Raw genomic sequence first — 19657 nt, 5'->3', positions numbered from 1 at the left:
GGGAGAAGGGTACCTTAAGCAACTGAGTTAGAAAATATACCATTGACATGACTTTGCTGTAGAGTATATATTGAGTATATGCAAAACCCTGGGTTAATTCCCCAGCACCAGGAGTGTGTGGTACTATATTATAGTAGCAACAAAGTCATTTTGAAAAGCATTCTTTCAGCTAGTGTTATGGAATTCACTCCGAAGGGGAGAAAGGGAAATTCTAGTTAATCAGAGTCTTTTTTACTGCTATTCTTTTTCTGGGGGGAAAAAATATGTATGTATATATATATATATTTTTTTTTTCCTTCCCAAAGTATAGCATAATGTATAGGATTTTATCATTGTTTCTAGTGTTTTTATTAGAGTGGTGTATGTTTGTGTGTAGTGTTGTCTTTTTTTCTTAAAAGTGATTATTTTTGAAGTAAGAAGTTTATTTTTCTAAAAGGAGAGAAGGATTTCTGGCAGCTCTGCTCATGAGAAATGTTTCCTCCACTTTTCTGCTGGTTTTAGTTTTTAGCAGTTTTAAGAAGACTTACTCAATCTCTGCCTTTGCCTAGATGTTGAAATCTGAATGTAGAGTGATGGTCAGTGAAAGGGAAGATGGTAGAAACCCAAGGGACTTGCGTTAAAGTAGATTTCTTGAGTGCAAGAAAGATCATGGAGTTTTAAAAATTTTTAAATTTTTTTTTGTACTAGGAATTGAACTCAAGACTTTGCTCTTGCCAGGCAGGCACTGTGCCACTGAGCTATATCCCCAGCCCAATATGGATATTTATAAAGCAGGCAGATATGTTTTGGTTTTTCATCCTTACATTAGAAAAGTCCTTCCTCTTTTAAATAAAGAGCAATGTTTTGATACTAGGTTATAGACACATCAATTTGATTTTTAACCTCAAATGTCTTTAAAAATTTTTTTTATTTTAAGTGATAAGTATTCTATAAATGTGTAAACTTCAACTTCCAAGTTCCTCCCCAAACTTTATTTGTTCTTTATATTAGGTGTTAGCAGATTGGATTTTAAGCTATTTCAAAATTTAGAATTCATACTGAAATTCCATGTTATGTTAGAAATGGCTTTGTTGAGTTGCCTTTTCTAGTGGAAAACCTTTTCTGCTTAGATTCTGAAAAATAGTTTATATTATACATAATTCCCTTTATTCAAATGCTAGAGATCCAAAACAAAATAAAATTTACTTTTTTCATATATTCTGGAGGATATAACCTGTTCAGACTTGCAGTTTGCTAATGAATTTTAGTTCAGCAAATATGACAATCTGAAAAGCGGATTTTTATAGGAATTTATCTTTAATCAGTACATTTTACTTTGTTTTTCTTCTGTGTTTTTTTGTTTTTGTTTTTTTCTCCGGTACCGGGAACCAAACTCACGACCTTGCGCATGCCAGGCAAGCGCTTTCGCTGCTGAGCTAAATCCCCAGCCCTTCTGTGTTTTTTTGAAACTGGGTCTTACCATATAGTTCAGGCTGTCCTTGAATTTGTGATCCTTTTGACTCAGCCTCTCAAATGCTAGGATTACAGGTATTCTACCACCCGTGAGTAGGTTTTGCTTTCTTTTTTTATTTTTGAGACAGGGCCTCGCTGTATACTTCAGCCTAACTTTGAACTCACTGTGTAGCCCAGGCTGACTCTCTCGATCTTCCTGCCTCAGCCTCTTGAGTGCTGAGATTACAGGTATGCACCAACAGTCCTGGCAAGGTTTTGTTTTCTCAAAATCAAAAGATTTCACTTTTAAAAAGAGCTGGACCCTTTAATTTCTTTCCTCTAATAGGATTCCAGCTTATGAGTGAAAACCATTGTATCTTTTTAAATTTTCTAGTAATGGCTAGCTAATCAAGCTAGTTTTTTAATGACTGCAGAGACAATTCTTTTAATAAGATCATTCACTAGTAGACATTTTAATTCTTTTTTTTAAGTACTAAATTAGATCTTACTGGAGGCATTTCTTTTTCTACATTAGAATCTATTAATATTTCAGCCCACTTAAAGTATAAACTAAGATATAGTAATGTGAAAGAAACATAAAGCTCTCCCTCCCCCACTAATGAGTGCTTAATATTGGGTATCTTTCTATTTATCGTGTGTATCTTCCTTATGCTACATAAGCTCTCACAGGAACCAATTCTTTTATTCTCACATTCGTTGACTATACTCCCATTTTAAAAATTTTGTTGTGTGTGCATGTGTTGAGTGAAAAGGGACAACAGGGACAGAGTTACACAGTCTTCAAGTCTTTGTACCATTTTCTCCATGATATGTTTGGAGAGTTTGTGTTTAATCTTTTTATCCTGGCACATTTAATGCAACATTTGATGACGTTTGGATTAAATACCAATCTGACTAGTTCAGAATGAGAAAGTACATTTTTAGACTCAAATCCCTTGGATAGTTCTTCTCACTTTATATGGTATACGGTGGTATCACAGGAAACATACTTTTAGAGATTGTGCTGAAATTGTTCATAGTTTTAAAATATGATTATACTAATTGTTTTACTTGTAAATGAGTTATGTTTTCAGTAAAGGCGTGTGTGTTTTTTATCCTCTTAGAAGTAGAAAAGCATGACAAGGAGACTGCTGTCCCATTTTAGTGAGAACCGTATTCGTACATCAGAATGAATACATTTTTCGTGGACCTGCTGACTCTTACCCAAATTTCTGTTTTGGAAAAAGTTAAGTTTCATTGCCGGATAAATTCTTTTTCAGCCTTTTATTATGGTTTTTCTTTTGTGCTTGAATAATTATGTCAGTATTTTAAGGATTGGGAAAACTTGAATTTTCATACTATAAGTGCATTGTCCATCTCTTTAAACTTGAAAACAAAGTGAGAAGGCTACATCGCCTCCAAAATAATGGAATGTTGTTGGAGAGGGTTTCCTCAGTTTTGCAGGTTTATTTGAAAAAAATTACAGTGGATTTGTAGGAAATACCTTAATTTTTATTGACTATGTTTCTGTATCATAATAGATTTATGAAATAAATTATTGGCAAACCAGAGTTTATTGTCATATGAGCAGATTTGGGGAAGCTTACAGATAGAGTAATGACACTCTGTATGTAAAAAAATCTTCATAGCTCATTTTATATATTTATCTTCAGATAATTTTCCCATTTCAGATTGAAGAACTAAATATACTAAGTGTTTATATTAAGCATACATATTGTTAATGTTATTTTGCAGGTCCTAGAAATCTCATGGACATTTCTTATAGTTATGACTCATTTGGTTTTTCTTTTTTTTTTGTTTTTTTTTTCTGGTACCGGGAGTTGAACTCACGACCTCGCACTTGCCAGGCAGGTGCTGTGCCTCTGAGCTAAATACCCAGCCCCTCATTTTGTTTTTCTTTGAATTTGGGCTTCATGGTGTGATAAAAATGAACTTTGAGCTGAGAATTTTAAAGTCTAGGTTTCTGTTACTAATAGTTTACTAAATTAGGGTGAGTCTTTAGCACTTAATTTCTTTTAGAAAAGGAGCTGTGTTTTTCTCACATCCCGTAGGTTACTTTGCATTACATAATGGATGTGAAAGTACTTTGAAAATTGTGAAGTGCTTTTCTGATTAAGCTTTTTTTCTGGTACTTGGAATCGAACTCAGGACCTTGAGCTTGCCAGACAGGTGCTTGTGCCACTGAGCTATATTCCCGACCCTTAAAGCACTTTTCAAATAAAAGTGAGTACTATAATTTTGGTCATGCATTTACATGTAAAAAGCTATATGGCATGCCATCTACATTAATCTCTTTGAAGCCCAGTACTAGATCACTACTCCATGCTAATTATCAACCCCAGACCTGAAAAAGAGACAAAATCAGATCCTCAGTTTTCTAAAATGACAGTAGCTTAATGTCAGCATATGACTGCCTTTCATTTACTTTTCTGTAGGCTGTCCAGAGGCAAGAGCCAGTATCTTGATTTCTTTATTCCCGAAATCTAACACGGGACCTGGTTCAGAGCAAAACTTTTAGTAAACTTTATAGAACAAATGAATGATTCTTTCTAGTTACTATTTTGAGTCACCAACCTCCTTCTTTTCAATTAGATATTATAGGAGTTTGGTTTGGTGGCATACTCCTGTAACTGCAGCATTTGGGGAGGCTGAGGACAGAACATTGCAAGTTCAAGTGCAGTCTGAGCAACTTAGTGACTTTGCGAGACCCTGTTCAAAAAAAAAAGGTCTGGGGATATGGCTCAGTGTGAAGGCCCTAGGTTCAATCCCCAGGACCACAGAACAAAACAAAAAACCATAAGGCTTCAAGCCTCATGAGCAGCTGAGTGATATCTCTTTTTATTACCAAGAAAATATAGGAATATGAGTACTCTACATGTTGGATAACTTTACTCTGAAAGCTATCCTGTAGTCTCAGCACAGGGAGATTTAAAAGGCATTGCTACCAATTTCCAGTTTCTCATATCATGGATGAGAAATATGTAGTTGGATCACACTTTCTTCACCCTGGATCCAAATAAGGGAGGCTACAAAATCAGTCCTAAAGGAAAAGGAGCTATAGAAAGCCTTGGTTTTCACCTAACTGAGTTTTCTTTCTATGTAGTTTTGCTTTTTTTTTTTTTTGTCTCCCATTTAGGCTTTATCAATTCTTTATCCCTCCCTCCCTTTCTTCCTTTTCTTAGCAGACTCTTAGTCATTTATCCCGAAGAAAGTATATCAAATGATACTACCATAGGGTGTGAAATAGTGTATTATGCAAGAATAGTGGCTTTTAAAGAAAGTTTAAGAAGCAATTAAGAAGCACTTATCCAGAAGCTCTGCTGTGTGCCAGGTGGTAAATTTGGCCTCCATGGCTTTTGAAGAAGTTTTGTTTCTGTCTTACAGAAATGTATGGTCTCTAGATGTTTTGTATGGAAAACTCTGATTATCTGTCTTTGAAGAAGACTCAAAGAGTGACTTTATCTGGAGGAATTTACTGGGGCCTCCTGAGGGACACATAATAGGTTCATTTCTTAGGGTGAGTTCACATGCCAGTATATAAAATCATAATGTCACTTTATTATTTTTAATTAAGAAATAAATACTAGCAGTAGGTAACAGAGCTTCCCTGTTGTAGATCCTTTTGGAAAGTCAAACCACATTTAGGTTGCTTGATGAAGGTGAAATCTCAGAACATTGTTCAGTAATGTGAGCACTACTGCTATCAGACGGAGAGTGATGACCAGTTCCCACAATTAAGAAAGCCTTGTCATTGGGATCATAATAAAAGGAGAAATTATCTCTCCTTCAACTACTAATCAACCTGCTTTCTAATTGATGTGTTATTTCTTTAGTTCAGTTAATTTCTTCTGTCACTCATCTGTTAGATTCTTTACAAGTCTTACAAGCCTGCAACTCATTCTTTCTTTTTAAGGTAGTTTTATATAACTAGTCTTACACTTTACCGTAAAACATTGGTTTTATTTTTTATGATTGTTTAAATAGCCTTATTGTTATGATTGTTTAAATAGCCTTATTTCTTTGTTATTTTAGGAGAGCAACACACTGTGGTTTAATATAGTGCCTCCATGGCAAAGAAAAATACATGAAAATACCTATAAAAATAATAATATCAGTCAGATAATTAGGGCTGATACATGAAGTATATAGAATATTTAACCAAGGAGGTAAAGAGGGACAGTTGATTGGAAAAGACCTTAGAAATAATTTGGTCTGATTCTTTGTAGACAGAAAACCAGCTCAGCAGCCACACACTTACCTACTTGTGCCAATAGCCGGGTAACTTCCTACCATTTTCTAGTGCACCATGTTGCTTCTGTAGGGGTGTTGAAATTCAGCTTGACGCAGCCATGTTCTGAGGTATGTATATAATTTTAGGCGTAGGAAGCGTAACATTCACAGTGTGAATGTTAACTGAGGCTCTGTGTTTCAGGAGAATTATGTAAACTTTATTTAATCCTTCCAGCATTGTATAAGCTAGTGACTATTACTGATACCATTGTATAGACAAGGAAACTGAGATTTAAAGTCACACACCTTATAAGAGGAAGATCTGGGATTGAAACTCATGTCCTTCCAGTTCTAAAGCCTACATTCTTACCTCACTCATACTTAGAGAAGTTAAGAAACTTCTGAAGTTACACAAGTAATAACTGAGCGTTATGCTTTAAATCCAGTTCCTTGACTATGGCCTTTATCCTTCAGCAGTGTATAAGTTACTCTTAGACTTGAAAATATATGATAGACTTCCTGCTAAATATAGCAGGAATTTGCATGTTTGAATTTGCATGTTTATTTCTGTTAACTCCTCCACAAAGAATAGCAAAGGTATGACACATATGGCACATGACTGGTGCCAACAAAATGTGGGCATATAGAATCCAGTAGACAAGTGGTAAATGACTCAGTACAATCATCAGAGCTGAATCCTGAAGTCAAAGGTGAGGGAGGGACTGAAAAAGCCAATTGATTTCCATAGAACCCACTAACTGGGAATTAGGTTCTCTGGATGCCCTTGTAAGCTTAGGGTAGACTGAGGATGAAGACAGAAGAACTGATAGAAAGTTTATATAAGGAACAATTTATTCATAATCACCTCATTCCACCTTGATCTTCATTCCAAGGTGGCCCAAATAGACACTTAGTATAGTTTTTTTTAACCATCCTAGCATAAGCAGAGGAGGGGTTTACTCTTTGGAGAAATTGAGCCACAGACCCTCCAAATGCCAAGCATAGATGAAGATGGGACTGAGGTGTCTTGCTCAAAGCATGAGTGCCAAGGTAAGGTCTATAAATTAAGTAATTATCCTCCTTTCTCACTGTACTCCCAGAATGTTATCAGCCTAAGCAGATGAGAGGAGACCATTCTGAGTACTGACAGTCACGTTTCCTACCGATCACCTTAAGATGATGATCTCACTCAGTTGCTTAGATTGGCCTTGAATTTGCATTCTTGCCTCAGCCTCCTGAGTAACTGGGACTGTATCCATGTGCCAAGGTGTTCGGCTGCCTCTCTTTTAATATTAACAGACAGCCAGAGATCACTGGACTTTGGGAAGAGCTTCCCACATAAAATATAGAGCCACAAACAACAGGAATCAAAGGAAGCAGAAATGCTCATTCTCCAAGAAATCCAACTTAACTGATATTCCCAGAGAAGATTTTGCATCCATTAAAGGAGATACAAAAACAAACGAAAAGGAGGCAAACAAGAAAGAGCTCTTCCAATTTAAGGTGTACTAAGATATTTTTGAAAAACTGGAAGAGTTGACATAGTCCAGTTAGTGGGCAAAAGCAAGGAACAGAGAAAATAGTAGTTGAAAAGGAAGGAAATTAGAGACTCAATTTAGGAGGAAATAGTATTTGGCTGCCAGGATTCTCAGAAATAGAATAGAGAAAAAGAAAGGAAGAAATGCTCAGATGTACACAAAAAATTTCCAGAGCTGAAGAATGTGAGTTTCCATTGTGAAAAAACCAAATTCAATGTAATAAAAAGTTGTTGTGATAGCAAGTTGCAAAATTTCACAAAACCAAGAATAAAGAAAAATCGTGAAATCGTCTTGATCTAAGAAAAGAAGGGTAGAAGCATGCTTAGTACAAGGACCTGAATGGTGTTACACTTTATGCCAAAGTGAAGCTAGAAGGTAATAGTGAATAACTTTAAAAATTTGTGAAGTGATTTCTAATCTGGAATTTTACTCCCAGTTAAACTGTTGTTCAAATATAAGGATAAAATAAACCCAATTTGAGATTTTCAGGATTTTAAAATATTCATCTTCCTGATCTATTTTCTCAAGTTACTGGATGATAATAAGTCTTCCTGAAAGAGGGAGGAAACCAAGAGAGAGAGAAATACAGAACACAGGAAACAGGGTCTCCAGATTAGGGGAGTGGCAAGGATGAATCCCATGGAATGGGAAAGCCCTGGAAAGACATCTGTGCAGGAGACCTACCAAGCACAGCTGGTCTAAAAGGAGAGCACTAGAAGGCGTGTCTCTGTGAAAAATAAATGGGATTTTGACCATAATGAGAGGGATTTACAGTTTAGTCAGATTTTTTTTCCTTCTTATACTGGACATTGCACTCACTGTCTCATGTATGCTAGATAAGCATTTACCATTGAACTACATCCCCAGCCATACAGTTCTGTTAGATTTTTGAGGGAAGTGCATATATACATATATGCATAGTAAGGATAAATACATACAAAATAGAAGAGAAAAAATGGGCAGTTAACTTCAGAAAAATAGAAAATTATAGAAGAAAGGAAGTAAAACTCATACTCTGATTCAGTTATGAATGGTATTGAGTTAACCAAAAATGGTAGCAAAATTTTGTTCAGAGGATAAGGGGAGGAAGTGTGTATGGGGATTTGAGGGTGCTGTAACAGAACTACACTATCACCTTCCATACCTTAAAGTCTGAAGATACTGTTTAAAGTAGAAAAAAAAATCCCAGAAAATAGCAATTTAAGCATTTTATACAGCAATAGAAAAAACAAATAGCTTAAAAGAGAGAGAGAGAGAAATGGTTGCTTCTCAGGAGAATAGGTTAAGAGTACGAGGGTAATTTCTTACAGCCTTTGTACTGTTTGACCTTTACAGCTACTATACATAGGTGCTATATTTTTTATGAAGAGCATAGACCACATTTAGGAAAAGGCAAATGAATTTTGGCAGAAGTAAAGCAAAACTAAGGCGAAAGCATAGTTGTAGAACATACAACTGTACTGAGCTGAAAATGAGAGCACATTAGCACCATATGTTAACATATGGCCCTTTAGAGAATGGGTCCCTATTCATTGTCAATGTTCAGCCTCTCCGAAAGATAGGCAAAGTCAGTATTTTTCCTCTCTTGCAATTGTGGGAATAGTTCTTGGGTTATAAAACCTTGTTGGTTCCTAATACACTGTATCACTCTGCCTCATAGGTATCTATATGGATCTTTTCAGATATTTTAAATTTTGATTTTTACCGAGACAAGAAAGCAGATAATGGAAAATATCCTTTCACATAATGAGGAAGAATATATGAATACACATCTCTGTGTGTCTTAGTCACTTTTTTATTGTTGCTGAGACAAAATACTCAACACCCAAAGTTAAAGGAGAAAAGTTTTATTTAGCTCACAGTTTGTAGAGGTTTAAGTCCATAATCAGCTGGCTTCTGCTTTCTCCCCACCCCCCAGTACTGGGAATTGAACTCAGGACCTGGTGCTGCTTAGCTATCTCCCCGGCTTTTCAGCTGGCTCCAAGGCAGAATAGTACATGACAGCGGGGCAACTGTTCATGGTAGCAAAAGACAGCAAACACAACAAGTACCAAAAGGGGAGATAAGCCTGTTTGTGTCCCTTATATTATATCCATTCTACCGGGATTCGGGTGGTACCAATCCAGTCAGTGGACTAATCCAACAATAATCACCCACCCTTAATCCCATCACTGCACACTCTAGATTCAGCCACCTCTGAAAAAGTCCTAAGACCATGTGAGGCTTTGGGGGCACATCTAGACACAAACCATAACAATGTGTGAATGGGGTGTGTGTGTGTGTGCGTGCATGCGTGCACACACAGATGTATATAATGAGTATGTGGTTTACTGTGCTGGTATGAAAGTATAACACAAGACCTGGCATTATTAGATTATGAAAGGAATGTAGTGTTGGGGTTCATAGGCAAGGAGATGCATGTTAGACGGATTTTCTTGGAAGGCATTATATGAAATGGGCTAGGCTATACATAGCGTAGAATTTCTATATTTGATTCTCCAGTCTACCCTACCCTTATTTTATATGCAAGTGACATAAAATATTTAGCTGGGGAGGATTAAAGGAATCTAAAGGATCAATAGTCAAAGACTATTATAAAGTAGTCAACAATTTACCAGATAGTATATAACATGAGAAAAGCATTTGCAAACCAAAAAGCATGCCTTTATATTAAATTATCATAGTTATTCATTTAATGAAAGATTTATTAGCTTATTACAAAAGAATTGCATTGGCTTTGCATAAAGTAAAAAGTAAGTGCAAAGTAAAACTTTAAATTCTGTGTCTGTCAGCTTTCAACAAATAGTGAACTGAATTGAGTTGGTAAGACATTATTTTGGAGAAAAAGCAGAATTACAACATTTACACAACATGATTTATGTCTGAAATTTCTTGCAGAAAAACCAAGGAAAACCCCAATGTCTAAGCCATTTATTTATAGCTAGACAACCCACACACACATACAAAAAGTAAGATCATTTATAGGCTTCATCTTTATTGGCCCCTAGGGAACACAGTCTGGTTCAAGCCTTTTTCATGTTTAAAATTTCCCCTTCCCATGATATTTGTAGGAGTTGAAATGATTCCTACTTGGGTTATGTTAATATTATGCGTTATTAATATCATTTTTGAGGACTTAGGTTATAGTCTATGGAACACTGGAAATAAAAATAAAACCAAACTTAGAGCCTACGTCTGGAAATTAGATAATTAACCAGAATTTCAATGTGATTCTCATTTTTTAATGAAGATGACACCAACAGTAGTCCCTTCAAAATGAGATGTATGTTACACTTAGTAATAAGACCCTTGAAATTGTTACTGTGGTTACTTTATCCTCTTGGAACACTCCGCTACCACCACCATGCCATAAAGAGGAAGGTGTCTCTGCTTCTTGGCTTTCCACTGTGAAAAACTGGATAATAGCCCACTTTCACAATTACTGTGAAAATTAGATACTGTCACACGTGAACTGTGTAGAGAATAGTGCTTGGTGCATCCCAGAAACTCAGTTGCTGCTAGTATCTCTGTTACACAGATATCAGAATCTCCAAGAGACTTTTAGGGCCTGCAAATTGGCACATACTCTCAGAGAACAGGCCCAGGGTGATGGTGGAGCCGCCCCTTGTGCTTCCTTCTTTTGTGGATGATAAATTCCTTAAATCTTGCTTTGTTGATTTGGTCCAGTTTCCTCAAACTAGTGTATAATGTATTTTGTCCTTCTTTTAGAGAATGTGTTGCAGGTTGGTGGTATAAAATTTTGGACATTAGTATATGCATACAATATTTAGATATGGTTTATCAAGAAACATTTGGACTTACAGTGGGATCTTTAATAGAGTAGAAAGGAAATTTGAATCTGAAGTGATAAAAAAAGTGTCACTTTAATAGAACATTTAAAATGAATTGGTCTTAGCCGGGCATGGTGGCGTGTACCTATAATCCCAGCACTGTTGGCAGGTGAGGCAGAAATATCACAAGTTTGAATCCATCCTGAGCAATTTATTGACTTAATGAGACCAAGACTCAAAACATTTTGAAAGGATGGGGATATAGCCCAGTTGGAACACCCTAGGTTCAGTCTTCTATATTTAAAAAAAAGAAGAATTAGTTTTAGGAAGATAGTAAAAACTTGGAAAATGATATTTTAAGCCTCAAAGGCCCAATAAACAGGGTTCATTTATTTATTTAAGGAACAAAGAAACTGTAATGTGGACTGATTAAAACTGTGTGCTTAAGATGAGAACAGGTCTGGATTCGAATCCTAGCCCCGCCACTTACTAATTATGAGACCTAAGGCAAAGTGCACAATCGTTCTTCAACTTTGTTGTCTTAACTAATAACACAGTCTTGTACAAGTCTTGTGAGCATTAAATGAACAAATGCATTTAAAGCTCTGGCAGCAGTAAGCACTGTGTGTTAGCTGGTGCAGCACTGTCTTCCCTATAAATGGGGTAGTATGCATGGTACAGAGGTTTCAAGTTGAAGTTACTGGATCAGGGCAGAAAGGTAACTCATGAAAGATAACTCAATCTGGAATAAATGCTTAAAGAATATTATTTTAATTAGAAATTGGAAGTAGACTTGCGGTTTTTGTGTAGATGAATGACATAAATATGGAACCCTAAAGAGACAGAGCTGAAGCATCTCTTATCAGTCATAACCTGGATTCCTCCTTTCGCCCCTGGGGAAAGGGAGACCTATGGTAGTAACACAGTTAATTGCTAAACTGGGATTATAATCCAGGTTTACACCTCCCTTAGATTCAATCATGCCGTAAGAATAAATTCAAAGAGTTGTTCAATACTGTATATGTCAAGTGGTTAGAAAATAAGTTTCCAGCAGTTTGGAAAAAAAAGAAACAAGTTCAGATTTTGGTTTGCAAGTAAAATAAAATAATCTTTCCATTGGTACCTTAAAAAATGTTTTCATTAGTACATGTTTATAGTATACAATGCTTACATTCATCCTAGGGAGTAGGTACATGTACTTAACATATCTTGATTCTTTTTATTTCCCCTTTTCCTTCCTTCCCTCCATTTAGATCCTCTCCTTCCATTTATTATTATTATTATTATTGGTGCGTGTTTGCAACACATACTGATCACATTCGTTGTGGAGAGTCAGTACATGTACATGGCACATCTTTACTCTTTTTATGTCCCCTTCCCACCCCGTCTTCCTCACCCTCCATCTCTTGGTCCCCTTCTCATTTGCAAAAGCTCTATCTCCCTGTTTCCTTTTATCATTCTTTTATTTTGCTCTTTATTTTGTATTATGTATCTCATGAGAAATTACAAACTTGATGTTTAAGCCTGTGTGTCTGATTTGCTTTTAATCAAACAAATTAAGATTTAAAAAATCTTAGTTAAAAAGTTTACTTGATCACTCATAGCTCAAATGTTTGTTAGAGGAAGTAAAAAGTAAATTAAATAAGTTGTTCTAAAATGCCTTCATAGTATTTGTGGTATTTGTAGGGCTAGTGGAGATTGAAGGGAGGTTTTGTTTAAATAAAATTGAAGATTGCAGGTTGTCTAGTAACAGTGAAAGTTGCTCTTTCCCAAGAACTTTAAATAGAACTACATAAAAAGAATTTCATTCTAGGTGTTCCATTTAAGGTGATACTAAATAGGTACTGATAGACTTTGGTTAGAATTATATCCTATGAGCTGCTAAGTTTAAAGCCTTTAGGTTAGTAGTAGAAGATCAAATCTAGTTAATAGCCTGTCCTATTAATGATGATACAAGATAGTTTTAAAATGCTAAATATTTGTTTCTTGGTAATTACTTCTTAGGTAGAAATGTTAATTATTTCTTCAGTAGAAATGTTAAAATCTTAAACATGATTTTTCTTACATACCTGGGCTCAAGAAGACATCATTTTGTCCCTGAAAGCTATATAAAAATATATAATCAAAATAAATGTTGAAGTCCATATAATTGTAACTTACTACTATGACTATGTGCATGAATGCAGATGCCTTACAGAATTCTGAATGCAGTTTAGCAACTCACTGATGGAGAAGTTTTGTGACCAGTATCATTCTAACATAAATTCTCATTTAATTTTTATTACTACAAGAATAAGAAACTTCTATAGAATAATAAAGTTATGCCTTAATATATGTAGCCATTTTTCAGCTGCTGTGTATTTTTGTTCCTCTCGGTAACCACAGTTAGATCTCTGACTTAAGACCTATTTTCAGAAGAAACTAACTTTTTGAAAGACAACTATTTCTTAAGCATTATGAAGCATTTATAAACATTCTTTAGAAATCACAATTGATTAGCTTATGTAAAAATATAGTTTGAAGAATGTTGAACCTGATCCTGTATGTGCTTTTGAGAAGATTTTGTTCTTACCATAAAAATCTTTAAGCAAATAAGTCAAACAACATTCATTAAATTGTACTAACTTTGCTAAGAGAACATTTGCTATGTAGTTTACTCAGTAATATAAGTAATAAAATTGAAATAAGTGGAAGTCATTATAGTTATCAGAAAGTGTTTGCAATATGAGTGTTTATAATAATTTAGGGCCTCTTAATTTGGCTGACTAATAAACTACTTCCTCCACTTCACCACCACCTTTTTATTCAAAATAACACTTTTGTGTGTTCACTTTTGTCTGGTAACAGTTCTTGAATATTTCATCCTGTTTGGGCCTCTCCACGATGAATTGCAGTGAAGGAGAATCACAATACTCAAGCAGGAAAGTGTTGACGGTGTAATTTATTCCTTATCTATACATGATTTGGGACAGTTTTGCCAAACATTGAATAATTTTCCTGTGGGAAACTTAAGCCCTAAAAGGAAATGCACATAGCTGAAGGGTTGGATATCACATGGGACTTGGATTTATTTTTAGAATGGCACTATAATGCCATATTTGGATTGAAATAATGTGATAGCAGTACATTATTTTGTTAGAGAGCCATTATTTCTGAAGAAGTCAGCTACTTTTCTGTTACATTATATGCTATAGATTCAACATAATATATAATTGTTCAGCTAATAATAGTTATGTGCTAGAGTTGTTTATTTGGCAGACTTTCTAGAAAAGGCTTATTGGATCTGCTTTCTGCAATAAAGATTCTGTGGCAGTTCACTAATTATAGTACATGGTGGTGGTTTTGTTTTGTATTCTTAGGGTAAGTTGTTTCGCTTAAAGGAGTAGAGGCATTCAGAGTTAGGAGGTTTTTGATTGTCTTGAAATGGAAGAACTTACTAAACGAGACAGTAATCATGGAGAAAATCAAAAGCGTTTTTTACCTTTGAGAAATTAATTAAAAAGGAAAAATAGGCTAATTAGCAAAAGTATTTCATAGTATAATATTGATAACATACAATAGATTTCTGAATTTCTTATAGTCTTAATTGCATATCCCCCACAGGGCATTAAGTCCCAAATGCGAAAAACTGCCAAACACACATTTTGTCCCTTGGCTTTTCTCCCTTGATTGGAAATAGGCCAACATTATAAATCTCAAATCTGGTGGGAAAGAGTTGCCACTAATTACCAGGCCTTCTGCTTCCTACATATTCCACACAGTTTTTCTTTTACTTCTCATGAACCCCATGAGTAAGGGACCATTGCATAGATTTTACAGATAGGGACCTTAAGGCTCAGATTTGTGAAGCGACTTGCCCACATCATGCAAATTAGTAAGACGGGGAGTCAGAAAAAATGAAAAGGCCTAGCTAGACATGTAGCTCATGGCTCTGGGTTCAGTCTTCATACACACACACACACACACACACACACACACACACTCACACACACTCACACACCTTAAATTCTATTGTCTACACAATTGTGGTCAGATTCTGAGAGGCTAGCTGGGTTTAGTGGTGAATGCATATAATCCCAGCACTCAGAGGCTGAGGCGTGAGGATCCCCATATGTTTGAGGCCAGCCTGGGCTACATAATGAGTTCAAGGCTAGCTTGCATGACATAGCAAGACACTCTCTCAAAGAAAAAAAAATCAGATTCTGAGAGGCCTTCAGTTAGTGCCATCTTCATGGACTTGTAATTTCACTGTGCTTTGTGTTTGACATTTTGGAATTTTGGAAGGGAAACTTTCAAACATTAATTACTGAATACTTATCTGGAGTTTCATATATTTAAATATGTAGAGCTCAGTTTCCTGTCTCATTTTGGTCCCACTTTTGAATTCTGCTAAGTATTAATCAGTGGCACTTTTAGTCTAGTTATAGTTCTTGCCTTCACAAAATCATTAAGACAAATGTACAAAGTAATATCTACTAACAGATTTGGTTTCTACTACAATCTGTGCTATTGCATGGGTGTGAAAGAACAATACTTCACGACAAGGAGATGCATGCTTCCTAGTTGGAAGGCAAATAATGACTTGAAAAGCAGTGGTGCTAGTCACGGGAGGAACAAGTAAAAACGTTTGCATGTGTACATATGTATGCACTCTATTCTTGAAAGCTGAATTTAAGATGAAGATGTTTTTATATTACCACTGCTAATTGAACTCACCAGTGAGCTCGGATTTTTTCCTAGAATTCATATTGTTTTGACTGTGAAGTGGGCTTTGGGGGCTTCAATTTGTTGTATACAAGAACTTATATCTCATCTTGCTGAGGTATTGTGATATCTTATTCAAAACAAAAATGCATATAATCAAAAATGCATGTAATAGCCAGGTGTGGTGGCCCATGCCTATAATCCCAGCGCTGGAATCCTTAGCCTTCGAAGGCTAAGGCAGGAGGGCCACTGGGAGTTTGAGGCCCGCCTGAATGACATAGCAAGACCCTGTCTCAAAAACAAAAACAAAAAACCCAAAAACTGCAAATGAGAAGTAGAATTAGAAATAGAGATAAACAGGTACATAGATACACAATTTATGTATAAGATCCTGGGGTTATGCTGCAGATTCAGTTGTGAGCTTTCTGAAGACCCAAGCATGGACACTGGGTTTAGCATGGTAGCTTAAGCCTGTAATCCCAGCTGCATGAGAGGCTGAATCAAGAGGACTGCAAATTCAAGGCTAGCCTAGGCAACTTAGCAAGATCCTGTCTCAGATTTTTAAAACAATGTTAAGTAGGGCTGAGGATAAAGCTCAATGCTTCTTGGGTTCAGTCGCTAGTTCTACCCCTCAAATAGGACACTGAGCCATTCATTTTGCATGGAGGAAGGGTCGGGGATATAACTCAGCAGCACAGTGCCTGTCTGGCAAATGTAAGCTCGTGACTTTGATTCCCAGTACCAAAAAAAAAAAAAAGATACATTTTGCATGGAGGAGAAAATGCCTTAGAAGTCTTTAGGAGAGACCATTTTTGATAGGAGTACTCAGTAAGTAATGTGGTAAGAAATGTCCTCCCCACCATGAAATGCAAGGGGTTTTTTTCCCTTTAGAATCTCAAAATACGCTAATACTGAAATTTAGTGAAAGTAGTTCTGTGAGAGACCAAGAAATATTGTGCTCTAAAAATAAATCTAATGAACACCCCTAATCTACTAATCAAAGAATAAACTAAAAAAGAATATTGATTTTTTAAAAAACTGAAATGATTAAGATACATGTTGAAAGCCATCTAATATTTCCGGAAAATGCCTTTTCTTTGAATGCCCTCCTCAACAACACACAGAAGAGTCACATGTTGAAATTTTATTCACTTTATTTTTAGGTCTATGAGTATCATATGTATCTGTATAAATGTTAAATAAGGGAGGGACATAGACTTCTCTGCTATTTCATGAACACTAAGCAGCCTCCATCCATGGGAGCACTTCAAATGAATTAAAAAGTAAAGGCCTATTTTCAAAATCATGTTGATTTTAATTATAAGACTCTAAAAAAGAAAACCAGTTTCTATTTATTTGGATTAAGAGTGTGGGCTAGTGCTGAACACAATGGGCCACAGTTGCAAGTTTGAGGACAAGGCTGGGCTGTATGGCAAGGTCAGCACCAGCGTGGATTACATAGTAAGAGATCCTGTCTTCAGAAAAAGGAAAACATGATCTGCAAAGCCAGATTGTTTGGATTCCGGTCTGAAATTTGCACTTCATAGCGAATTGCTTTAACTTTTTCCCACATTTGTTAAATGGGAGAAATAATAGTACCCACCTTAAAGAGTTGTTAAAATAGATCTATATGTTGGTCACTTAATTATTTTTAAATCTGTGAAAATGCATTTGTCAATAGGAAATTTCTTTTAGATAAGTGGCTCTGAACCTTACAGCCTATCATATATCCTCTTGAGAATTAATATTCAGCAGGTATTTGTTGAGTGCCTACCTCTGTGTTAGGCAATCTTCTCTGGTTTGGAAATAAAGGGAACAAACACAGTCTCTGCCTGCGTGAAGCTTAACATTCTAGTGGATTTATTAGGAACTCTGAACAAACCATAGCTGATTTTTTAAATAGAAGATGTAATGAGTGTTTTGTTATTTTATCCTATGAAATTCATTGTAAATATGGAATATGGCATAATGTATTGGAATGGAGTTTTGGTGTTCTTTATTCTGTTTTCTTAAGTATTACGTGATGGCTTTTTAAGAAAGCATCTGTAACATTCTGTGTTAGTTTTAAAGAGAACTTTTTCTTTGGGCAGCAAGTTCCTTAGGAAATAATAATCTTCCCTGTGTTGTTTATTTTTCATGGCAACCTTCCACTGCATTTTCTTTGTTTGGGTACTTTCTTTCTCTTCCTGCCATTCTTAGCTTTCTATTTTTCAACTTGCATTTACAAAGAGAATGTATTCAAAGGATTTCCTCCAGTTCCCAGTACCTTACTAATCCTGAGAAGTTACCCACTAGGCCAGTTCTCACAGTAAGGTATAAAAATAGTCATCCAGAAAGATGACAGAATGTGGTACCACTGTGATTTGAACAAATGGACGGCTTGTGAAAGCTAGACAAATGCAGCATAAATGCTGCCATTTCCGTAGATCTTTGTCTGCCACAAACTATTTTAGAAGACCTTTAAAATTTAAGAAAATATCAAAGCTTTACCATTGCTTTATAGCATATGCTAAAGAGCATCATAATTAGGACCAAGAAAGAAGACTCATAGAAAACAGTCACGTGAAGGAAGCCTGCCTTTGATTACTATTGATCATAATTACAGTATTCATTTCACCAGTTTTACTCCACCAATTCAGTCCATTTTTGAGTGCCTTCTGTGCTTATCTGTGAGCTTGAGAGGAGCGGGGCTGAGATGTGAACTTGGGTGGCATAACCTGTCTAACTTTTGTACTGTATAATGGGGAGGTGCTGTCTTTTTCTTTTCGTAAACTTCTGGCAGTTAAACTTACAGAAAAAAAAAGCAAAATAGTACCAGGAGTCCTGATCTACTGTTATTAACCATTATTAATATCTTACATTGGTATGATACATTTGTTAGAATTACTGACCCATTATTCATACATTATTACTGCCAGAGTCCAAACTTTATTCAGGTTTTCCTAGTTTTTATGTAACATCCCATTTCTGTTCTAGAAGTCCTCCTATAATACTGCATTACATATAGTTCTCATACAGCTCTTTTTGACTGACATTTTCTTGTACTTTCCTTATTTTTGATGACTTTGACAGTTTTAAGGAACAATGGTCATGTAATTTGTAGAATGTTCTTCAAGTGGAAGTTGTCTGTTTTTCTCACAAAGCTAGGTGTACTGAGAAGGAAGAACACAAAACTTAAAATGCAGTTTTCATGTCATCCCATGAAGAGTACGTGCTGTCACTCTTAATGCTGACCTTGATCTTCCAGTGCAGGTCATATTTGTCCGCTTTCTCCACTGTAAAGTTACTCTTCTTTCCTCTATTCTGTGTAGTACTGTGATCCTCCAAAGTGAGTCACTCTGTAACAGCCCATAGTTGAGGAGTGGGGAAGTATGCAGCCCTTCATTAGCTACTCAGGACTGAGTATCCCAAGTAATTTATTTGGAATTTCTCTCTGTGAGGTTTGTCTTTTGTTCTCCTTTTATTTTTTCCATCATTTATTTATGCATATATAGATGTCCGGGTATTTTGTTTTACTTTAGGCCTTAGTATAGTATTACCTTATTTATTTTGCTGAGATTGTTCCTGCTTTGATCACTGGGAACTCTTTTCTTCTTCTTTTTTCTTTTTTCTTCTTCTACTCATTCTCCTCCTCTTCCTCCTCCTCTTCTTCTTCCTTCTTTCTTCTTTCCTTCCTTCCTCCTTCCTTCCTTCCTTCTTCTTCTCCTTTTTCTTCTTCCTTCTGCTGGAGACAGGATTTTGCTAATGTAGTTTAGGCTGGTCTTGAGTTCACTGTGTAACACCCTGGCCTTGACTCACAGCAGTCCTCCTGCCTCAGTCTCCCAAGTGCTGGAATTACAGGCATGCACCATCATGCCGTGCAGGAACTCTTTTTAGTGGATCCTGTATCCTTTTGGTATACCTTCATCAATATGGGTTTTGTTTTGTATGTTTTATTATATG

The 19657-nt window shown here is 35.9% G+C and overlaps 1 protein-coding gene across 7 annotated transcripts in view; it reads left to right on the top strand.

Moving 5' to 3' along the window:
* Rabgap1 (RAB GTPase activating protein 1) overlaps positions 1-19657 on the top strand; it is a 161632-nt gene that overhangs the window by 97040 nt on the left and 44935 nt on the right. The gene's annotated exons all lie outside the window — the stretch shown is intronic.

The sequence above is a fragment of the Chinchilla lanigera genome, unplaced genomic scaffold, assembly GCF_000276665.1.
Source record: "Chinchilla lanigera isolate Chin_1 unplaced genomic scaffold, ChiLan1.0 scaffold00018, whole genome shotgun sequence".
Classification (NCBI taxonomy): domain Eukaryota; kingdom Metazoa; phylum Chordata; class Mammalia; order Rodentia; family Chinchillidae; genus Chinchilla; species Chinchilla lanigera.
This window is presented reverse-complemented; position numbering and strand designations above follow the sequence as displayed.